Consider the following 24,096-nt stretch of genomic DNA (forward strand, 5'->3'; position numbering starts at 1 on the left):
CACCGCACCTTCTGCGTTTAATAACAAAAAAAGAAGAGGAGCAGCAAACAGAACACATCGGTAAATCCGTTCCAGTGTGCAAACAAAGTCAACAAAATTGCAAACAATAAACAAATTAGCAACACGAACGTCGAGGCCGCGCACACGCGACTGTAATTCCTGCGCTGCACTTGCCAGGGCGACGATAGGCGAGTGGAACCAGGAAGGGCGTTACACAAAAATTGCAAACATTTGTTTGCAAATCTCAGCGGGACGAGCGAGCCGTATACACTCTTATTTCATCGGCGAGGTGTTGAAAAACGGACAAGCAGCAACCTTATCGTTGATAAGATCGTCGTTTGCTTCGAGTTTGCTTTTTTGCTTGTACTACCATACCGGCACTGTCCGCTGTTTGGTTCGGGCTGATATGGACATGAGAACTGCGTTAACTGCGTTAACATGAGAATAAAAACATTGGCTGACATCGGAACCGGCGCGACAATGTTTCGACTTGTGTTGCCAATTTCGTTCGCGGTTAGGCCGTTAGCAACATCGTGTGGTGGAATTTGTTAAAAAAGCGGTGTAAAATACACCTCCGTAAACATGCGGTCAGTGGCAGTTATTGGTCGAGAAGAGAGAGAAAAACACAACTCTTGTGTACAACAGCACGATTTTTACACTTTGCATCATCGAGACACGGTGGGTTCAAAGTTAATGGAGACAGATACGCCACGCCAATGCACGTGTTTTGCAAACGCAAAGTGATTGCCAACTGGGAGGAAAAGTGTGGCATGCAATTTATAAGAAAGATATTTGGTTACCAGCCTCTGTCTACGATCAACGCCTATCACTTTAGCGCCTTCGTATGGATGCAATTTTCATAATTCATCGAAACGGGCAAGTTAACGCCTCTCCCGAAAGGTAAAACAATACACATACGCGCCCATAACCGTAACAATGTGTGCCGGGCATAAACATTCGGCGGTGGTTGGATGTTATGGAATATCAGTACATTAATTTATAGCGTGTGGTTTTATAGAGCTCCATTTCATTAACAACTTTGTTTTGCTGGGTTTCGAGGTTTCAAGGGTGCATTATACATTGTTCAGTTTATCGAATTTGATACCGAAACCTATCGATGTTTCATAACATTTATAGTTGTTATTTTGTTGCTGTTCAGATCATGTAGCCAATTAGTGTTGCAATCATATCTTGTTGTATTTTACGAACACACTTTTCGTTTACAATCTCGACAAACAGTTGGGCTTACATCAAACAGTAAAAGTACGTTCGTCAGAAGACTGCAGTCAACATTTCTTGAAGATAAGGCCTGCGAAGTTTACCGTCCTGATGAATCATTTAATCTACAAAAAAATGATATTTCGATATTACGATATTACGCTGAGTGTGATTCAGTTTATTTGCAAAGACTGCATTCGTTTGTTTAACTGTTCTAACTTATGTGACATGAAAGTCTACAATTATGCCTATAAGTTTCTGTCTAAGCTCCCTGTTTCAGGATTCGGCCCTAATGTTTAAATATTTTATTAATACCTTGATGGTTTTTATGATAAATCCACCATTGGAAAATCGTTTAATCTTCAGCAAATTCTACGAAACTATGGAATACTTCAGAACTGTTGATAATAAGAGATGAAAGAGACTCAGGAGGTCCAAAACATCTATAATAATACAACAACCTGTTGATAACCGACTTAGCATTACCCTACCACCACCATAAAGCGCAATGAAGCTATGAAACCTTGTACAACGGAGCAGTTGATATGAGGTGTATAAGACGTATACCCCCAAGTTCCCAATAATCGGACTGACAATACATGTGACAAAAACAAACTACTACCTGATTGATGAAGTTTCAGACACGCCTTCTGAAGGTTTTGAGGTAATAGAAGAGGTTTAGTATATGAATAGTCAGGCGGACGTCAGTAGGGCAATTCGGATACGTGTGTAGACGTCATCGGGTTTCAGAAAGAGGAATTAGAGAGAACCAAAAATGTAAAGCATTGTCAAAGAACCTAGAAACCTGGAGCATTGCTGTTGAAAGGGTTTTGTACTCCAGAATGTACTCAACCATGAGCAAACCATTAATAAGGAAAAGAAATAACGAGAGAACTAAAACTACAGCGTTTAGGTACAGTCGTTAACTCGCACTACTTAAAACATGGCCGTCTTGGGTTCAAGCCACAAATGACCAATGCCTTCATACGTAGGACTGGTTGTCCTGTTGATAATTGTTGCGTTAAAGAATAAGAAGAAAATGTGAAACTCTACATGTGCTTAATACATTAATAGTATGTGTGATCAAATATAACGGTAATTATGTCTAAGCGTCATCATTATCTTATTACTCGAAGATCTACTCCAAATTTTGATTATACTTTTGCCGATAACACTCAAACTGTTGAGAACACTCAAAATCAACAGATTTTCTAAAATACATACACATTTCGGTTGATGCTCTTCTTGATTACTACAGAACATGAACACCGTGTCTAGAAATGTTTTTTCCATTCGATGGTCTCTCTTTCATGCCCTTGCCATAAGAGGACCATCAACATGAGCATCGAATCGACTAAGAAATGAATCTGTAAGATCATTGCGAAGATAGTAAGATCTGCAAATTTTTCCAATAGATAACTAAGTCGTCGTGTTTAATATACTGGATTAATTACTTTGATTTGTATCTCAATAAGTGTAGTAATCAAATAAGCTATATTTACTAAGAACAAGAAACCAAACAAACTATTTAAATCCTCCTACATAGAAATGTAAAATCAATAAGAACGATAACCAGTTATCCTTAACGTACAACAAACCTTATTTGAATCACTCTCTCTTTCGATCTCTTCAACTTTCGACGAATCCTCCCTTCCGTCAAGCTGTTGCCATCCTTTAAGCCAACACTCACAATCATTATACACAGCCGAAGCCACTTTGCCGGTACATTAATTATTTGTGCACACTAATTTCACTACCGCAACGAATATTCAATCGGCGTCCGATTTCAACTGCGATTGAGTTTCATGCGAACTTTGCGGCGAAAGTTTTGGTCAGGTGAGGAGGTTTCGTCGAGCGTCGGTGCTAATTTTATCCTTCCAAAATTTCCATCGTACCAGAGCGCACACATACACACACCGAACGGTGGCGGGAGATCTCGTGCAAACCCCTTTCCTTCCCACGAGCATGAGAAACGCTTTCCATTGCAAAGCTCAAACTCGCCGTTTGGAATTTCAAAGCTCCAAAAGGGCGGTGCTACCATTCTATCCACCGGGTCGGGTCGGCCGGTCGGAAAAGGTAGCGTCTGGAAAATTTGGCAAATGAATAAATTAACAACTAGCCCGAAATCCGAAAGCTCCGACCTTAGCACCGAATCGGCGAAATGGGTTGTGTCTTCTGTAAGCTAATATGGAGTATTATCTCACATGCAGAACAAAAGCAAAGCTCCCCTTCCCCAAAAAAAAAAAAACAAAAAGGCTTCTAAATTCATTTGCTAGTAGCGAAAAGGATGAAGGAAAGTTAGAACAGCTTCGGGCCATATGTCATGGCCCTATGAACTTCCAGCAATTCCGGTCCATTTTAATGCTCCTCGCGGCGCATTTATAAATAGCACGCTAGCAACATAAGCTGCGCCAAGCTAAAGAATGATAACAATAGGGCCACACCGTTGCGATACACAGCTGGCGAAGAAGGGACGCTCGTGCTAGCGGGCTTATTTGAATGAGAATGTATGACGTCACGCAGCACAGAACGCGAGTAAAGCTGACGTTCTGCTTTCGAGATGTTCCAGATTTTAGCCAGATCGTTGACCTTTATCGCCCCTCCAGTGCACATAAATTTCCCCCGGTTTCCGGTCCAGGAGCAGAATTAGCAGCCAAATACCCCGTGCCAGTTTCCATGTAGTTGCGCCGTGCAGCGATGAAAACTCAGACCACATCCGGAAGAAATTCTCACCTACGGAAGCATTTATTTTCAGCCACATCCTTCTGCCATACCTTCTCCACATGAAAGTTAAACCGTTTTGCGGATGGCTCCGGTATCTGGGTCGGGTTAAAAAACTCAATCCTTCTATTGTACCAGCTACCTAGGACAACGTTCCCCACCGGTCATGCAAAAAAGCCTTGGTTACTTTGGGATACGTGGAAGCACACATACTCTCACCGGGAAGAATGAAGGTCCGGATGAAGGATGCACTCTATACACTTGCTATCTACTTGCTGGTTACAGCTAGTAACGAACGACCACAACACACCCTCTATAGGGTAGTATGTCGAACACGTCTACAGACACACATTCAACCGACCAATGCTAACCGTCCGGAACCGGATGCTGGAGTTAAAAGCACATACAGCACAAAAAGAGCAACAGAAAAGAAGGACTACGTGGCAGAGTATCCTTCCGACATGCGACGGCAACATTGCAGGGGTGGACTGGTATTTGTAGAGGATCGTCAGTTTTACGCCTTGTCGTCACTATTGTCCTGCTGTGCTTGTGTGCTGGGAGATTTGTCTATTTTCTTCAACAGAAGCATTCCCCGACACGAAGAGAGCAATGCCAGAAATGCTACACACACGAACTTGAGCAAAAAATAAAGTTTGTATGTGTAGATTGCTTAGCCTGGATACAGAAGACAGACATCAAGAAGATTGCTTAGCCTGGATACAGAAGTACAATCACATCAAGAAATAAACGATTTAATCAATCGCTCTGATCTGCTGCTGCGTTGAGCTTACAAGGATGCCAAATTAATATTTGCACAACACTCACGTACTACCGGCTACAAAATCCCGTATATGGGGTCACTTAGATGGGGTTGACAAAATCTCTTATCTCTTACACCTCAAACTACATGCTAAACCACTGCTAAATGGGATTTCGGGGGCAATGTCATGGAAATGGTGCAATTTGCAAACCTTCTTCCTCGCATATAAAACAGCAAGCGTAACGCAAACACACACGGAACACTGCAGCAGTAAAGTGCACCTGAAAGCACTCGGGTGGCGTCAGCATGTTTATTGTTTTACGAGCTAATTGTAATTTTAATCTCACCGTCACGTACAACTCAGCAGGTTTCCAGCTAAGCCAAGCGAAGAAACCTACACAAGAATACAACAGCAAACACACACTCGTGTGCCAGATGTTGTGGGCGCTTCATCTTTCCCAAAAGTAGGCCGGTTACGAAGAAAGTTGGGTTACGAAAAGTTTACTTCCATTCGGTAGAACAATTCACTTACTCAGTAACACACTCGTATTGCCAATTAAAAGGGAAAGAGAGAGAGAGAGTGTGTGTGTGTTTGTGTGGTCTGTAGCAGGCAGTTGTTGCATGAAGGATTAGAAGTTGCTCCAGTTCGTGGAACAATTACACGGCAGTACAAGAAGAACCGTAAGGCATACCCAACATTTCTCGATAACACACTTCCGGATCGCTCACGTACCACATTTAAAACTGTCAACTTGCAGCCCCGTGTGTTCTTCCTTTATGGTACTAAACATTAATTTGTACAAGTACTAATTATAAACAATGGTAACCGCCTTCCGACACTGCCATCGACTCCCAAACAGTCCGAAGCCAACGCACCGGAGAGATGTTGGGAAACCCCGCCATCGTTGATGAAGTTATTCAAACTTCTACGGCAAACATGTTCCAGCAGTTAGTAACCGCAAACAAACGCAAAACATACCTCGCCGGGCCGTACACCCACTGCTTGGGTCTGCTACTTGCAGTCCCGGTTTCGATAAGGAACGGAAAAGCTACTCCCCTCCCTTGTAAGGTACTCAACATCGTTTCTCAGCCCGACACAAGGCGGCACAATATTGTAACTGTGAAATGATGGCGTATGTGTGGTGGTGCTTGTTAGAGGTTAAGGGGAACTTTGCTTCCCTCCCAGTACCCCAGTAAAAGGATACACGATCGAAACCGGCGCGGGGTATATGCGGTGGAATAAAAGGACTTCCACGGCAAAAGTTACTCCCGACTAAAGCTTGCCCCGTTCATTCGGGAAAGTGCTGTGACGGAGTGTGCCCATTAAGGGATCCGTTTCGCACTGCTACTGGATGGGTAGGAATAAAATTCGCATAAAGACACAGATTTAATCCCACAAACGGTGCCACCGAGAGCTAACGCTTTGCCAAATCCGTGTGCTGTTCGCACAGTAATGAACAATGTGGGGTTTACGCAGCAAAAGAAGGAAATTGGAAATTACATATTTCTCGAAGCGAATTGATCCCCGGATTTGGATTCCGGTTAGGTTTGGGAGGATTGAATTTGATGAACTTTCCAAACCGTTGCACATTCACATCCGCTAATCTACATCCTCCTAAATGGATGTCAGTTGGTAACAAACACTTCCAAAAATACCAAACCACCGCCGGCACAGACTGGCAGTGTAATGAGAAAAAGCTAATTAAGTATAAATGCAAACCGATTAACTTAATGCCTTTCATTGTCCTTCACACGTACGGCTTCCACGATTGGTGGAAATTAATTCCGACAGCCCAAAAGAGACCCGGTGAGAGGCAGTGGAATTTCGTACCAACACTTACAATGCTTCGAGCCTCACAGCCCACACAACACCCCACGATTAAAAGCACGTCGTCCTCATTGTCAAAGCGGGGAGTGATTGCATAGATTAATTCCAACTAGATTATGATTGCGTTTACAGCAACACACAACAAAGGATGGAGTTCAGATAAATAGGCTTAAACTAGCAAACTGAAGCATAGAGGGAGACTATGATCACTCAAACTAAAGTGCAGCACTCTCCCCTCTCTCTAGGATCGTTGTTTTCTTTTTCCCCGTTTTATAACTAATACTGGCCAACAACAGGGCATCCTCAGGCCAAATTAAATCCCATCAGCCACTCTCAGCGTAATAGCCATATTTAAATTGCAATGCCCACTTCACCCGCACACACAGCTAATCAAAGCCCGTACACCAAAAAACGGTTCGCTATCCACCCAAAAAGCTTTTTCTTCCAGCTTTATACAAGTCTGCACCTGAAACGTTTGCCACGGTCTTTGTGCGGTTTCCATCCGACACTCCGAGGGCCGCCACCACCCTGATGTGCCTTGTGTGTGCTTCAGTTGAGTAATTTTGTTTTCATAAAATCTGCATAGCAATTGGCGAACCCGGGTGAGAGGGACTGCCGCCCCGTGGTACCAGACATCTTCTCGCGCCAGCGTGACACATCTCGAGATGAAATGCTTTGCATATTATTCCGAGAGTTCATTGCTATGCAATGTCACTATTTTGCTTTCCACGAGCACTGCGCAACATATTTGCCCGGTGGGGCAGGGGGAAGGGAAAGGGCTTTGTTATATGGCTTATGCGTTCGGATATGAGTTACCTCTTTCGTTTTTTGACAATGGCCAATCATCTGCCAAGGTTGATTGGATGAGGGAGCGTCATGAGACGGAGGCGACGCGCCAGAGCATGATTAAACACACAGTCTCATTCCCTTGCTGTGGGTCGTAAAAATATGATACACTGCACAAGACTGACAGGCTCCGGTGTATCCACCTTTTTCCGATCTCTCTGAATCCCAATGTGCTTGACATAATCATAAAATCTGTACCTCGGTGTGAACGTTCCTTGTTATGCAATTTGGGCAGCATCCTCTCGAACCAGACAGTCTGAAGCCTTTCATCAGCAAAACAATGTCCTGAAGTGATTTCCAAAAATATCACCCAAAAACCTTTGCCACCAACATGCTTCATCGGTGCTTCTCCACATCAAGGATGGCTTACAAACAGCACTAAAAAGAGAACCAAGCCACAGAATGTCACTAAAAATGTTACACTTTTGCTGTGCTCCAAGCGTACCACACCTTACCACACCAGATGACGCAGTGTCTCCACAAGCGCAGCGTTTGTTTTGGCACGGCTGTGTGTAACTTTGCCCAGCCGCTCGCCCTGCAGCAGAGAAGTACCTTGAAATAAATACTGGAAGCTATTTACATTTCGATATCGCCAACGCGAACGCAACGGCACACAGACAACGGTGCCCCATTGCTACTAGATCGGACGGCACGCATTGTAGCAACAGGAACGATATGTAGACGATGACTTCATCGCCTACTACACGCATGCAGGGGCCACAGCCAATGCGTATGTTTGTTTCGCACCACGTGTCTGTTGTTGTCGTGGTGGCGTACGGTTCGGGAAGTTACATCTTCTCGGCAGATGAAACCTTCCGGAAGCGAATTATGAGCATGTACCGGGAGGGCTTTCGCTATTTATTGTCGCACCGAATTGTCTACAAGGGGGAGAAGCGAAAGAAGAGTGTTTAAAAACCCATTCCAGCGCCATGCGCGACGATGAGCGGACGATGATAATAAACTGGATAATTAATGTACACTATAAAATTTACCTCCCATGTATGTATGCCGTGGTGCAAACAAGTGCAAAAGCGGCAAAGTGATTAGGACCGGAACCACGTGCGCCCCAAGGGTAGCGTAAAATATGGCGTTTGAAGTTAATTTATTTCCAACGGAAACGAACAACTCCACTCCATGTTTCTCTGCGGGTTGATTGGGAATCGATTGGGACGGGGGTTTAATGTGAATTCACCATCGTCATCACGTCGTGTGCCACCATGCGGGCCGACTGTGTAAGTTATGATAGAGAAGCATTTTTCATTTACACTCCTGTCCTGTGGAGAGCCGTTTTTCCAGCTTCCAATCGATCCAGGACCCCGACAGGTTAAATAGGACCATTTTTGCACAACCACAACCACGTTTGGCCCATCACAGATATGCCGGTGGCACTGAAGTTGACAATGGTGTAGAATTAAATTATGAACTAAACACACACAGCCCGCCGGGGTCCGCTCTATTGCTGTGCTCATTCGCAACGCAGCTTCAAAGTGGGAGGACCTTCATTCATTCTTCTGCAGTTGTTTTAAACAATTGCCAGCTGACAAAGTTTAATCCGTACGTCAACGTTGATAAATGCTGCACTAATGAAAGGGACAGACAAATTACACAGCTCCTGCTGCTGGTTGTTGACTTTTGTTACACAAAGCAACAACAAAAAAGCATCCCCTCGTTGGCTTTCCTTCAATGCGCAACAGCGGGAGAGGTGGAGGAAAATATTTACATACCATATTTTCGTCATTTATCGTCGCTTTCTTCCTGGGAGTAAGGCGCATCTACCATCTACCGGGCTTGCGACAACTTTTCCTGTTCGAAACACACTTTACTTGATCTCTTCTCTTCGTAAACAGTTCATTATTGCGCTTTCGGAGGAGTTTCCCAATGTTTCAAAAATAAACGGACCTCACTTCGACAAGGTCATGGTGGTCCCCCGAGCCATTATTGAATGGGTTTTGGGCAGAACGGGCTTGCAGGAATTCAATGGAAAATCCATTTCAGGGTAAGCGAGGGACACAGGAACAGTTTGCCCTGTCAGTTTACAACACGAAAGCACTTTTCCGGTGCTGCTTATTTGGTTTAACAAATTCAGCTTCCAAGATCAACCATTTTTGTTCATTTTGCAACCCTGGGATGATTATCCTTCTGGGAGATTTTACACCCACAAAACTACATCTCCAATTCTCGACCTCTACCAACCCTCACTACTATCGACGTGCGTCAAAGAAGACAAAATGGGTACGATAAATGGATCCAAATGACAACCCGTCCGCTTTTAGCTGCTCCGGTGGAAATTCCGGTAACAACGGAGAGGTTACCGCTCGGTAGGAAAGGTGATGTCCTGGGATATTAAGTTTCTGCCGGAAATAGCTCTAACAATGCCCCGACACGGACACGCGGCTGGTAGGTATCATTCATCCTGACCAAACTGGGGAGCCTGGCAACACAACGTACAAAGACAATTCGCACACTCGCACGTATTTTGCACGACTTTATGTGACCCCGGGTCATGTCGATAGGGGTCGATGTGGCGAGGAAAAATGGAAACAACTCACGAACATTCCGCTTCATTCCCTCGACCTCTATCATCCTCCGGTACCTTCGACAGCCACCCACAGAAACAAACGAAGTAATGAAGGTACTAAAATTATACGACAACAATCGGTGGTCGGCTGGAAATAATAACATCATCCGCACACCGGTCTGTGTGTATGTGTCTGTACGTCCCTGCCAGACCGGGGATCAACAAGGAAGGAAGGATGGAAGGATATATATTTAGTACGCGCTTTTATTTTGTGTCCGTCGTGATGAAAATCGGATGTTATTTCACTTTCCCGGAATTTCCCCCGCACATCAAGGACGCACGCACATGGGGCGAGGCAGGATGCTGAGGCGGTTTGTTTTCGTTGTAGCATCCCGAAATCATATTTCCAAATGGACGCTTAACGAGCTATTAGGAGATGGCTGTTATGCTTTTTGAGGGAATTGAAAATTATTGTTATCGCGCGGTGGAACGACAATGTTTCAATGTATGAAATCAAACAAAAAAAACAAGTGAACGGCATATGTAAACACGTTACATAAATTGATTGGAATTGAAATAAACGCGAAACGTGGAAGGACTGGAAGAAGTTATGAAGGCAGAAACGGACATTGTTTTAACATTAGCCATTTCACAATTCGTGGAAGTCATTGTTGGAAATTTCAAACGTCCATTATTGATGGAGTTTGTTAATGACGCAATTTAAGAGGAATTCTACATCATTTGCTATTCGGCAAATAGTCTTCTAATATTTCTGATTCGACATTCTATGTTAAATTACACTATTGGTATCGTTGTTTATAAAATTTGTTGATAAAAATGTTTTCGAAAATAGAAATGAAACTAATTAACTATTTTGCAATGAAAATCCAATTATCCATGTATCAGCAAAATCTGTCAGAATTCTGAAAACATTTGGTAGTAATTTATCCCTTCATTTACATTTGTTTATGTTTGAATAAATCCAATAGACGACAAAACGACTCCAAAATTCGGGAGTTAACCAGGACTATTTACTGTAGCTAGCTGAAGTTTTTGTTAAAGTTATCCAATGTTCTAAAACTTGAAGAACCGTTCCTAAATTGCACCACTTTTTATAACCGAATTGTAGAACAATGGTAGCTGTGTAGGTTTTTATCCTCGCAAGTGATAGCTAACAGTCTTGAGAAGCTTATAAATGTTTCAACGTCTATCAAAATGGTCCGTCGCTGTGATCTTCTGGTCATTTGAAACATTTAAATAAATATAAAGAATTTCGGAGCGCATGAAAATAGCCACTTAATGATGAAAGAACTCCAATTCCTGTTGCTTCAGCAGCAACACAAATACAAACTGTCAAACAAGCTACCTCCTACACCCAACATCATGTCAACAGATACGCCACAAACCCACTACTAACATAAGTTTCCCCAACACAAAACATATCGTCCATTTGTCCACACCGTATGTTCTACCCGTTGGAAGGAACATCGGATCCCTCTACCGATATAGCCCTGCTAGCGGCAGCCAGCCAACCAACTGCGGTTAGAAACATAGAAAGAGAGAGAGCCCATCAACTTTCCCTTCACCGTCGGTCGGTCTGTGGGTGCTGGCCGGGGAAAACTGGTTCCCGGCCGGCTAATACATCCATCTGCGGTTTTGACACTTTCCCTTTCCGCATGCGACCCTTTGCGTGGGGTTCAAATGCAAAAAAAAAGACACATACACAAGAACGTCTCAGCACGAAACACAGCTCATTGGCCGAGCTTTTCCACCGGACTGGGAAACATTACGGGCTACAGCCCACCAGACGGAAAGCAGTTTGCCATTACCGAAACTCAACGCAATGCCACATTTCAATGGAAGCTGTTTGCGAAAATGCTCCCAGCAAAAACACAAAACAACTGCCCAACGTAACGTTTCGCGTGAAGCGTTAATGACTTCCCAAAGGTTACTCTCGCACTGTGCTTCTTGCGTTCTTTGGGCCGGGCTTCCAAAATCATTCGCAGCGACCAAAAAGCACATTAGAAAACACTCTTCTAAATGATATTGAACGAGTGCACGGTTGGAAAAGTTGCTCCGATGCTGACTTTTTGGTCTTTTAGGGCGTTCCAGCATGGCGTGGTGGTAAAGGGAAATGAAATGGCACGGATTGCATGGTTCGAATCGAACAAAACCGCCGACAGGAGAGTGCAAAGATTAATTATCTCACTGTTACTGGCACACTTTTTGTGCCTCCCCCCCCTTCCCCACCCCTTTTTTATTTCATTTCAGCACAACAAAAGAGAACAGATTTGTTCTGAAAACAAAACGAGAGTGAATTCAATACATGTTACACAGCTTCAGTGTTCAGCGGAAAATTCATTCCACAAAGTACTGTGATGAATTCGTGCAAACGGAATCCTTTTTCAGCTTCAAATTCAGTGAACTAAGGTCAAAGTTCATTTGAGTTTATTTCGTGTTGACTGACATTAACTTCTCTGCTATTTCCTTCAATGTTACAATGTAATTTGGATGCAAATTTATATCCAAATAAAGGAAAAAAGGGATCTCCCAGAATCCTGCCAGCTCCCTACACGTGTTTGTACTGTTTGCTTCTACTTTCCCCAATCAAACACACACGCTCAAGATCAACACGGGGTTTTTTCCGCAAAAAAACCACATTAAGGAAACGCACCATTAATATTCACCTTCAAAGTTGATACGCTTTTCTACTTTACCTTATGCCTTTTCTTTCAAACCACCATCACCACGAGAAAGAAGAACTTTTTTTTTCTTCCTTACGTCTTTTCCTATCAGCGTCAGCGGCGAAAGATCACCCACTTTTCCCAAGCGAGAAACACGACTCCCTCGGCAACGCAAGACGCTCTTACCGTCGCGCCAAAGCGCGAAAGAAAACAGGCAGCAACATAAATTAAATTTTCATACCAACGGCCACCATTTTTTTGACAACCATCTCGCCGACGAAATTGGCAACTTCCTGCGGTTTAGCGCCATTAAGCCCAGGCGACAGGAATTATGACTCGTTATGTGACGGCATGGAAAATACAAGCGCGTTCGCGTGCTTTCCCAGGCTCGATGCACCTGTGTTCGCGCCGGTTCTTTGCTGCCTATTGTTTTGCGACCGATTGTGCCACGTGTAATGCCACATCTCGCACATTCCTTTTATTGCGTCCGTGTAGAGCTATCGGTGGTGTGCCGGCAAACGAACAGCATGACAACACAAAGAGCGTGTAGCGTGTCTTTGAGGAACAGTTTGTGTAAGTGTGTGATCCTCTTACACACGTTTCTGTGCGCCTAAAAAGGATAGCCGGCCGGCTCCTAACATCCTAACCCACACAAGAGCACAGCTGGCGTTCGTTGCTTCGGGGGAGCTTTTCCATACCGCTCGTCAGCGCTTTTTGTGGGCGCAAAAGAGTGCAACATGTGCTTGACATTTATGATGGTAATTACTCGCACGAGATGGAGAGTATCCGGTGGCTTTGTGTTCGGCTACCGTTTCCACACCGTGCGCTGACAAAAACAGTCTGACACAGAAAGGAGCACTGCGCTCTCCTTTTGCAAGAAGCACAGGAGGGGTTCAATGAATGCGGTAGATTAATGAATCATATTAGTAAATCCCTTTCGCCGTGAGCGTGGAATGTACACGGTGTGTTGATTGAAATTTATTAACTATTCTGGCGGGGTTTGCTGAGCCGGTGGTTTTAAAATGACGGTGGAGGAGAACTTTAATACTGAGTCACGGAATGGGTTATTTCGAGGGATGAATATCGTACAGCTTCTGAACTAGCGACCTCGGCAACTGAGGACGATCTTAAGCAAGACGACTTCACTGGCTGGATCGTAAGGCGCCATACGAATGACGTAGCCAGTCGTAAAGCCTGCAGTAAAGAAGTAGGATTCGCTGAATAAGAGTGAACAAGTGAGTGTGTTGAATCCTACAGGTGAATGTACAGATTCAAGACAACACAAAGCGTCTAAATGAATCTTTTCACCTAAACCCTCTAATACTTTTCGACTCATTCTTTAAGAACTGTTTTGCACGAATGTTAGACGAATTCAATTTCAAAAGATCGGATTACTTGTTTAATTGTAGATGTGACGGTGGATGGTAGAGTGATTGGAACGACTAGAGAATGGTTTAAGGATCTTTAGAGTACCTCAACTCATAAAAAGTCTACTAAAGTTCCAAATATGCGCAGCTACGGATCTACTACACTTCAATTTACTGAAGAGTGTAAGAATTGTCATCGCAATCTCCTCGAATATCCCTTAATATTTCGAAGTTATTGACTTGAATTAATCATATCGACATTATGGATAAATAGAGGAATGTTTGGTGTTCCTGTAAGGGTGATGACTCTGGCAATCTTGCGTAACTCGCAGACATTTCAATGTACAAATAATACCCAAGAAAGAGTATGAATAGGAGTTTGTACAGTAAATGTAAACATTTACAGTAAATCAGATGCCAAGGATTGCTATTTTATTGATTCTACCTTTATCATTCCTGACATAAAAATCAAGATGTTACTCTGATAGTTTTTCGAATTAAGAATGTCAATAAAGTGTCACCAGTTTTGATCAAAACGGACAGGTCAGATGCCCCGTATAGCGTCAGCCATTAAGAACAAGATTTTGGAAAATATTTGAACCACGCTCACACGTATCACTTAAAAAAACAAGTGTCTGTTTGTGCCGTCATCACATAGATGCACAAAAACACTTTTCGGTAGCTCCTTTTTCCATTTGCTAACAACTCTTCCTGGCGTATCGATTCGTTCCCCGGTGTTTGAATAATAATATCCTGTTTTGCTCTGACTGTATGTTTGCACCACTACTAGGCAAGGTCATACATTTCCCGGAAAGCAAACGGTGTTCGGCAAACGTCCTCGTAGCCGACAAAATGGCTGAGAAAGCTTAAACTCGACTGTTTTATACCGTGCAAGTACCCCGAGTCCGACACTCGAGATGGCGCAAGTACTCCTGCGTCTTGTACTGCTTGTACCTCTCCTCACCTTACGGCCAACCATCAGCACTAATGGATCAGTCGAGCAGTACAGTCGAGGGAGGGGCGAGCTTTTAAGTCAGCATCCATCAGTGGAAATACTCCCCCAGACCCTTTCTAATGTTTAGAAGTTCGTATCGTATGTCTCGGCGAGTTGAAATTGCGTTCCGTTTGCAGTTTTATTCCCACCTTCGCAAGTGTAGAGCGCGCGCCGGAGATAACGACAGCCTTGGCTTTTCGTGTTTTATGTCGTTGTATTTCTCGTTAAGAAAAGTCGTTTGGTATCCATCATGATCATCATCATCATCAGCTTCCATCTTCACCAACACCGCGTGTGAAAGTGCTGCCGGTGTAGCGTGATGTTGCTGCAGTGAGAGACACAGTGCGGTGGCGCCGGTACTAAGAACACGAGCGCCGAATCGCGTCGAAATGTGCTTGTTTATTTATCATTTCAGATCCAAACGTAAGAAGGACCACATACACTACACTTCCATGTGTTTGAAAGATTATCTAATGAAGAGCGCTCAACGAGTTGCACGGAAAGGGCAACAGGGAGAAAAGTACACACACACACAGACGCACTCACTTTAGAATTCTGCGCACGAAAAATTAAGGAACAGTGTCACCAGTGTCGTCCTAAGTAGCTCTTTAATAGGGTTTGCCAGGTACGGGGAGCGACCGTCTCCTTTGCGTTTCTTTTTCGATTGGAAAACTTTATTTCACACGATTAGGCGACGGTCAAATTGGAACGAAATGTGCGAGCGTTGTTACTCCTTGCTGGCCCCAACACACATAAAACAAACATTCGTTCAGCAGGAACGCTGCAAATGAAATGATGTTTTTTCCTTGTTTTCTAGCACCCAGTCTTCATTTTCCTGCCCGTGCTTTCTACACACGTTCAACCGGCGAACGCCAAAAAAAAAAAGGACACCCAATGGGGTGCAAAAAAAAAGGTCAAATGGGAGTGAAATTGAATCGTGTCGAAACAACAACACTCAGGCCACCAAGTTTGAGGTCCATTTCTTTTGCCATCTGGGCCGCGCCGTCTATCGGGATATTGACCGGCGATAGGGAAGGGAGCGCAGGACCCCATGGTTCGTTGGTCAAACAAATTGGAAACATATTTTCTACGAGTAGTGAAAAAAAATTTAGTGGAAATTCAATACGCTTTTGAAGGGGCGGCACAAGAAAGGTGACCTTTTTGTTTTCTTTTTGTTGGGTGCCACCCCTTTACTGGTGGCTAAGGGGAAATTCCTTCGGGAAGCTGCCGCGGCACAACGTATAGACGGGTGTATTTGTGTGTTTTTGCTCCCCTCCGTAACAGGATAAACAAGATGCTTTCGAATGATCGGGTCCCTCCAAGTTGTTGGTATTCATTCCAAGGTTGTGATAGTTATCGATTGGAATGATTTTTTACGACGCATGGGTGCTGAGGTGGGAATTGCTGTGTTGTGTATGAAAGTATTCAAAAACCTGATATGACTATTTAAAGCTTACTTATACTTGAGTACTGCCATCAATCCTATAACAAACTTTACAACAAATCTGATTTTCTACCGTGTCACTAAAGAGCGTTCCTTTTCCACTCTATCGTAGTAAAATCTTAACGATGAGTTAAACATAAATGGATACTTTCATGTGTGGAAAGGATGTGGGTATGGTTTATGGACAGAAATCATTCAAGGATGCAGAAAAGTCACGAATGCAGAAACACGAAAATAGGCGCATTTACTACCCATAAAGGTGAAATATTTTGTGTCGACTTTGAAGTAAATATACTCCTCTAACAATCCGTTGCGTAGCCCTGTAACCAGGCCAGCCTAACTATTGAGCCTCATCAGAAGAGATAACGCTGGTTATAGGCGAAAACGTCATCCTTAAAATCATGAAAATGTAAATTAGTGACAACTCCACTAAATCATACACCAATACAAAACGATCATTACGCTGATTTCAAAAATATCTCTCAACGACGAATTCAGTGATCACCGTTCAGCGCCTAGTAAAATAAGAAATAAACAACAATATACACTAGATAAAGAAAAATAAACGCTACATATGTTATGATTCCAAAGTAGCCGAAGATCGTTTTGATAGGGTTCGAAGTTGTTTATAAAATTATAACGAACTAAAAAATATGCAATATGCAACCATCTCAGTCTCAACTAGCTGCTCCTCACAGTAACGTCCTATAACTGGCATTAACGGATATCATGTAACATAAGGCTAAGGGTTCTGCCTATTCAGCATCTCCCATCATCGTGTCAACGAAATCTAACGATGGCCTCCAGCGACAATTCAAACTCCTTTGCGAAAACCCTGGATTTCGACGGTACAGCAAGGAAGTTTTACAAAGCCCTATCTGCACTACAGCGACAATCTAACAGCACGGTCACGGACCGCACTCCACAGCAGCTGGACAAGCGGCGCCGAAACAACGAAGCAGCTCGTGTCAGCAGGGCCAAGTCCAGGATGGCCGAAGCTGCGATGCAAAAGCAAGCAGCAGAGCTGGAAGCGGCCAATACGTCCATCAAGAAAACGATCGCGTCACAATAGGTCTACGCAAACGAGCTGTATACGATGCTGGACATGCCAAATGTGAAGCTGAGAAATATTAAACGAATGGAAAAAATCGTGCCTCCTTATTTGTTTAGTAATAATGAGTAATCGTCAATAAGGTGCAATAAATCTATAAAAAGTCCCATCAGACTTAATTATAAACACAAAAATTATACAAATTAACGATGCATAACACATTTTAATCATTAATCCAGACATTGTTTACTCTTTCCATGACACTCGCGAAACTAATTGCATGTTAAACGTGCACTCATTTCCATTCGTTAATTAAACTGTTCGCCATAACCCAGCCCCGCCCAGCTGGTGAAATAATCGCTGCAAACACATCGTACAACTTTACCCAATTCTCGGAAAGGCAACTAAAACTGCATTCGATTCCTATCCCCGATTGAACTATCCCTGGTGCAGGCTGTAAAGCAAGCCTGAGCTCCAGGATTAAGTACGCTTCTTGGTCGCACGTGTACGGCTCGAGGCTTCATTAGTGTGGCTCCTCCATCTCTGGAACGACGGCAACGATGCTGGTAATGGTGGAGCAAGATGATGATGATGAAGATGATGCCGGAGCATGGTTCTTCACTAAAATAATGCTCCGTTCACCTTCCGTACCGAACCTATCAACGGACCTGTCATCGAAGGCGCCGTTCGTTTTTGGGGGGAAAGGAAATCGAAACCGAAACCACGACACTCATCATCGTCTGCCGGTGCTGCTGCTGATGCTCTACCACGCTGAACTCTTCGCATCGAACTCTAACCGTCCGGCACGCTCGCTATCGATCTCACTCAATAACCGATTATCGGCGCGTGCACACAAGACGATCGGAATGTGGAGCGAGATTTTAAAGAGCGCGTTCGGGGCTGATTAAACACGTGCCCTTCCTTTGCGGATCATGTGGCTTGTGAAGAACGAGCGAGAGAAAGAGAGCGAGCGAAAGCATCAAGGTATCAAAGGATATACTCTCGAACTTTCAATCAATTTTCAAACCCTTCCCTTCGGATGGTGTGTGGGTTTGCAATACGCGCGAGCGCTAGCGTTGGAGTTCTCGACACCAGCGTTGTGTAATAAATCGTTGAGTCATTTTTAGCTTCAACTGACTTGCACCGTTTGGTTTGATACTGGTAGAATGAGACGATGAAATTGATTCTATTTGCTGGAAATCAGCAGGTTAAACGATTCTTGACACAAAATGCTTCGCTCATTGTAAAATACCCTTTTCAAGGTATATTACTGATGAGATCTCATACCGGGAAACATTAAGCTGTTGAGTTTGTCAGCTTATATTCACTAATAAAATGATAACCTTACTCAGAAGGGTTTGGCTTTCCTTCTACAAGATACCATTCTCTGAACTACCGAAGAAGAAACCTTTCCTGGAATCCTTTGTCCCTGGGATTTTGTCTACTTAAAGTTTCGCTTCTAGTTATCTTTGGTGAACTGCTGCAAAACTAGTTCTCCCTCCAGCAGGGTGCTAATTTTCTCAGACAATACCTGCACCCCAAAAAAGGTTCTTTCTTGCTGTGGGGCACACAATTTCTCCACATCAGAACAACTCCCCCTAAGCTATCCTCGCAGCCGCAATCCCACCCCATCCATTCAAAAGTCGTGCTGATAGGTAACATTCAAACGCTCTGTGCACGATAAGAATCAAAACATTTCAATGCTCATTGAACACATCGTTCCACGACTCCTCCCTAACCTCAACACTTTCACGCTGCCCTTTAATTTTATCGATTCCCTTTTCGGCCGATTTTCCCTCCCCTCTTTGATTCTCATAATAGCGGCGCTAGTCCGGCCGATAGCGGCATCGATCGCTCTAGAGAATAGGAAAGTAGACTAGACAAGTAAACCTACTGGACTGCGCTCATGGTGCTCATCGCTTTCAGCTCGCGGCGGAAATGCAATCGATTTTCTATTGCTATTATTTTAACGCTCGCAGTGCACTGTAACAAAAAGGCACAGAACCGTATGATGGTTGAGTTTTAAGGGGAAACCCAGCAGGTAGTATGCAATTCGATTGCAAAAGCTTTCCACACTTCCATCCTGCAAACCAAAAACCTTTCCTCTCCCGGGAAACACAATAAAAAGGGAGTCGAATAAAATGCACCACGAAACCCCATTATCGATGAGCGTGATAATTTGCACTTTCGAAGGGGGGAGAGCATTCCCGAAAGGCGGCTATAGGCTGCTGAGAAGTGGTGAGTTTTTTTTATCACTCAGTCTGGTACATGCCGCTTTCAGGTCGCTCGGTAAGTGAAGTTGGTGCTGAATAATTGAATAATGGTGTTAATTTTTGAGCTGATACCTGAGCCCTACCGAATTGGGGCCCTGTGGATTGCGTAAAATCAATATCAGCAAGCGAGTTACATTTTTAATGCAACAAATTGCAATGAGCACAAAGTTAAATCACCTTAATGTGAAAGTACTGTGGACGCTTAATGATTCTCAGTTTGGCAGTAAAATATATATATCCTTATCAAAAATCAACTTGATTGCAATTTGCCGCTCAAAATTCTTTTTTGAATGACTTTCCAGTGTTTTTTAACCTTTTTTTCCATCAATACACTTGAAACAAGAGATTGACAAACAGAGGACCGTATATTTGATCATTTCCATTCAAAAATGTTACGCGAATTATATTGTAAATGTAATTTAATAGCATCGTTTATCGAGTTGTTTATCGAGATCAAATTATTTTTACTTTCTCTACGATATTGGGGCCCTTCACGATTCTAGTCTGCTTTTTATATGGAGTTTGACAGTTGGAGGCTGACATAATGTAAAAACTCCATACGATTTTCAGCCTAGATTATTCTAGCCTCAAAGCTGGAATTCAATTCGAGTACCTGCTCGAAAAAATATCAAAACGAGGTGATGTTTTCATTTGTTGGGACAAGGGTGCATTAAAGAGATCAGGTGGTGGATTCGAAATTCAAAGTGTATGTAATCCAGGTGGTCTCATAGCATGTTTTTTTATAACCAAATTTGAACATCACTTTTTGACAGAATGGGTAAACATTTTTGCTTAAACAAGCTTTCTGGAGCCTTGAGGAATACACAAAACATATTTTAAGAATGTTTTGTGTATTCGTTCAGAAGCAGAAGCGATAAAAATCAACCTGCTAAATACATGCACCTTGGGATAATCCCACCTGTATATTATTCCCACCATTATTCAACTAAACTTTCAAACTCTCGAATAAAAACCTCCTAGTTGTAGCGAAAGTATCACATATACTCTTGTTACCCCAAAATTTACACAAATTTCTGTTATTGCAATTTTCAATTACATTAACAGCTCGTTACGAATCGCTCAAATTGCTCAATAGTTATGGCTATTTTACTTTACGTAAATCACTTCTAAATGGTTGGGTACGAGGTACGAAATGCGTGCAAAACCATGATAAACCTACAAAAAAAAAGAAACAATAATAACCCTTTTTGCATGGACAATGTCTGGGTGAAAGACGAAACCTACCGTAAAGCGACCGTAACCGACCGAACCGTGAAGCGCTTGATTGAATAAGCAGAAAAGCCAAACAGATATTATACTTTCAATTTGCCCTCCCATCACCACCACCATCATCAGGGATAAGTAGAAAAACATGTCTGAGTAAATTTATGGCGTGTTTTAGCATTTTCCCCCGCCACCGAAATTCCAACCGGGAGGATATCAATCATTTAATCATTTCTCAGCGTTTTGTTTTCGGTTCCTCCTGTTTGTGTGTGTGTGTGTGCATCCAATTTTGATACTTTTTTGACTGAACTTTCTCCTCACTTCGCTCTCTTCACATTGCAGATCCGTTCACTCAGCGGTGGCCCAGAACAAATGCGCTGACCCTTGACCTCAAACCCTTGGCACGTCGGCAAAGCACAGGTAAGCCCAAACACGCAAGCATAGAAACGTAAACGGTTCGTAAGAAGAACGATAGCACACGAAAAAAAAGCAGACAACCTCCCTATGAAATTCGCGCACCAAACCGCATCATAACATCCCGCCACAGGTTGCGCACGGACGGATCCGGGAAGGAAATAAATAAATAAAACTGCCGCCCGGTACTTCGGGAGGCCGCAACCCTTAAAGGGGAGGGTATCGCTCACTGAACGGCGAAGAAACGGGAGGAGAGATATTGGGGTGTGTTGGCCTCGAGGCCACGAAAGGATAGAGTCAATAAAAAGTAGCACAATAAATCTTCGTTTTGCACGCGTTCGAGGTTGGCTGATTTTGTTTGGCGCTTTTTTTTTAATTCATTTCGTTGTTTCGTTGCTGTTACGTCTTTTCCCCCATTTTTCGTTTCGAAGATTTTGTACTTTTCTACTCCTCAGCGGGAGCGCGAAAACATGGTAAGAACCACCGTTATCTTCCAAACCGGCGGAGGGCTAAACGAACGCGCCGAATAGTAAGCCGGTGGCAGCCGCAGGTCTTGTCGAAGGCCTAGGCTCGCAACGTTTAATATCAATAACGAATAATGTTTTCTAAGGAATGGTGAAGGTGCATATGAGCCCCCCCGCGTCGAAAAGGGACGAGACACGATGAGCAGGAAAAGGATGGAAGCGGTGCAATAACATAAAATAAGCAAAGGCCAAACGATGCTGCCTGCTCCTCACCCGTGATGGGGGGGGGAGAACATCGCACAAAACATCCACCTGTTGAGCGAGCATACCCGCCAAAGGCACTCTCCAGTGCGTGCATTTGCATCACCTTTGCATCATCAGCCAGTCGGTTGATATTCGGTGCACTTGATCTTTCCAAGCAAACCTTCATATCGAGATGTTTAATGGATTTCACCGAAGGCTTACTGGCGATGCATTGGGGTTGCAGCAGCATGCACATGGCAGCGTTGTTGTTTTTTGCTTTTTTTTTTCTACGCACAATGAAGAGTGACAGTTGCACTCAGTCGGTTAAATGTGCCGCCATTGCTGTACGCGCGCGGCCCGAACACGTGTGGGAAAGACGATGGGGCTTTGCATCCACCAGGGTCAGGAGGTTTTATTGGAACAAGATTGATGTACTCGAATCAAGATGCCAACCTTGTCTACAGCAATAAAACTTTTGCCAGAAATAGTTTAATTATGCCTGCGGGATTATTTATGACGAATTGTTTTATCTCGTGGTAACAGCATTCGCTTTTTTTACTTAAGTTATTGGTATTGGAAGTATTTTTACGAAGAAATGACAATCGATCATGAATTGTAAATCCATGGAGAGCACGAACACTGTTTCTAGTTATTAAAATAATTTCCAATTAAACATGCATAAACGACAGTGTGTGAGGGAAAATGGCATTGTAATTGTCTGGTTTCAGTATATTCTATAAATTAAAATAAAATTATAAGTTTTTAATACAATAAAATCGCAAGTAACGATAATTACCACGAAAACAGTTGTAAAAAAATATAACAGACTATTTGTCCCAGTAAATTATACAAACAATCCGATAAAACACATAATTAAAATATAGAAAATACAGTCGCTTGCAGTCTATGTTAAACCCTATCAATATACCTGTCCTGAGAAGTGAATAGATAATGTATTCTCTAGACTGGTTTTTCAGCTATTAGCTAACTAAATGTCAAGAAAAAACCAACTTGTAATGACTGAATCAAAGGAATAAATCAAGATACTATCACGACAGTTGTTATGTTAAGCTCATCAAGAGGAAGATTCTACTAACAATTCTTTATAATGCACATGTGTTGTCTTCTGTAGTAGCTTTGGTAGATTTTTAAATGTCTGGCCGCATCTATAGCGATGTTTTGTATCGAAAATCGCCATATTACGCTTCTAAATATAGCGAAAAACTAGTAGTTGATTATTTTCAGCTCCAGTCTATTATGACCTATTTGATATTATACTTAGCTTCATTAAGCTTTCTTAGCTCATTCTAAGGTCACGTTATGTTGGCTTTAACTACTGGAGCTATTATCGCAAGTCTAATTATATATTAAATACAAATGACGTACTTTTATCCTTCACTACCCTAGCAACAATAGCAATAATATACCAATAACCTTGCATCTGTTGCAAAAATAACGCAAAGCAATGTCGATGTAAAAATGTGCCTGATTATCTATTAATAAAATAGAATTTGCTCATTTATAACTCCCAACGTGCCTTAAGATAGTAACATGATCTACAGCACGCTAGAAATGTGTATTATTGCAATCATTTTATTTATAGTACACATCGCCAATAATACAGCCATGGCCAAGAAAATAGACAAGCTTCCCAGAGTGAGTCAATGCAATCCCACAAGAGCCTGCTTGTGCGCTTAATGAGTGAAGGGAGCTTAAAATCAACCGAACGTGAGGTTCCCTCGAGGGTCTCAATTTCGATCCCAAAACACCTCTCCCGCTACCCACGATCAGCAACCGATCGTGCTGCCATACCAAAACCCCAGCGAAACGATTAAGAAAAATTGGGCTTTAAATTAATCGTAAAACCTAAAGCCACTCAGCCGCAGCATAGCGCTGAGAGCTGCGAGAAAGCCCCATATAAACAAAGCAACAACAAAAAAGGAGGCCCCCATCCAACAACAACAAGAGCAGCAGCAAACGGCAACTAGTTAACGAAATAAAACAATTAACAACAACACACCGTCTTCGGCTGGGTCGTCCGTTTTCC

General features: G+C 43.0%; 1 protein-coding gene across 2 annotated transcripts in view; it reads left to right on the plus strand.

Moving 5' to 3' along the window:
- Window positions 1–24,096, plus strand: part of LOC120898493 — a 93,251-nt gene that overhangs the window by 20,064 nt on the left and 49,091 nt on the right. For both annotated transcript variants that reach the window (XM_040304424.1, XM_040304425.1), the window contains exon 2: window positions 21,271–21,348. The gene's annotated coding sequence lies outside the window, so the exon portion shown is untranslated. The remainder of the gene's footprint in view (window positions 1–21,270; window positions 21,349–24,096) is intronic.

The sequence above is a fragment of the Anopheles arabiensis genome, chromosome 2 (assembly GCF_016920715.1).
Source record: "Anopheles arabiensis isolate DONGOLA chromosome 2, AaraD3, whole genome shotgun sequence".
NCBI lineage: Eukaryota > Metazoa > Arthropoda > Insecta > Diptera > Culicidae > Anopheles > Anopheles arabiensis.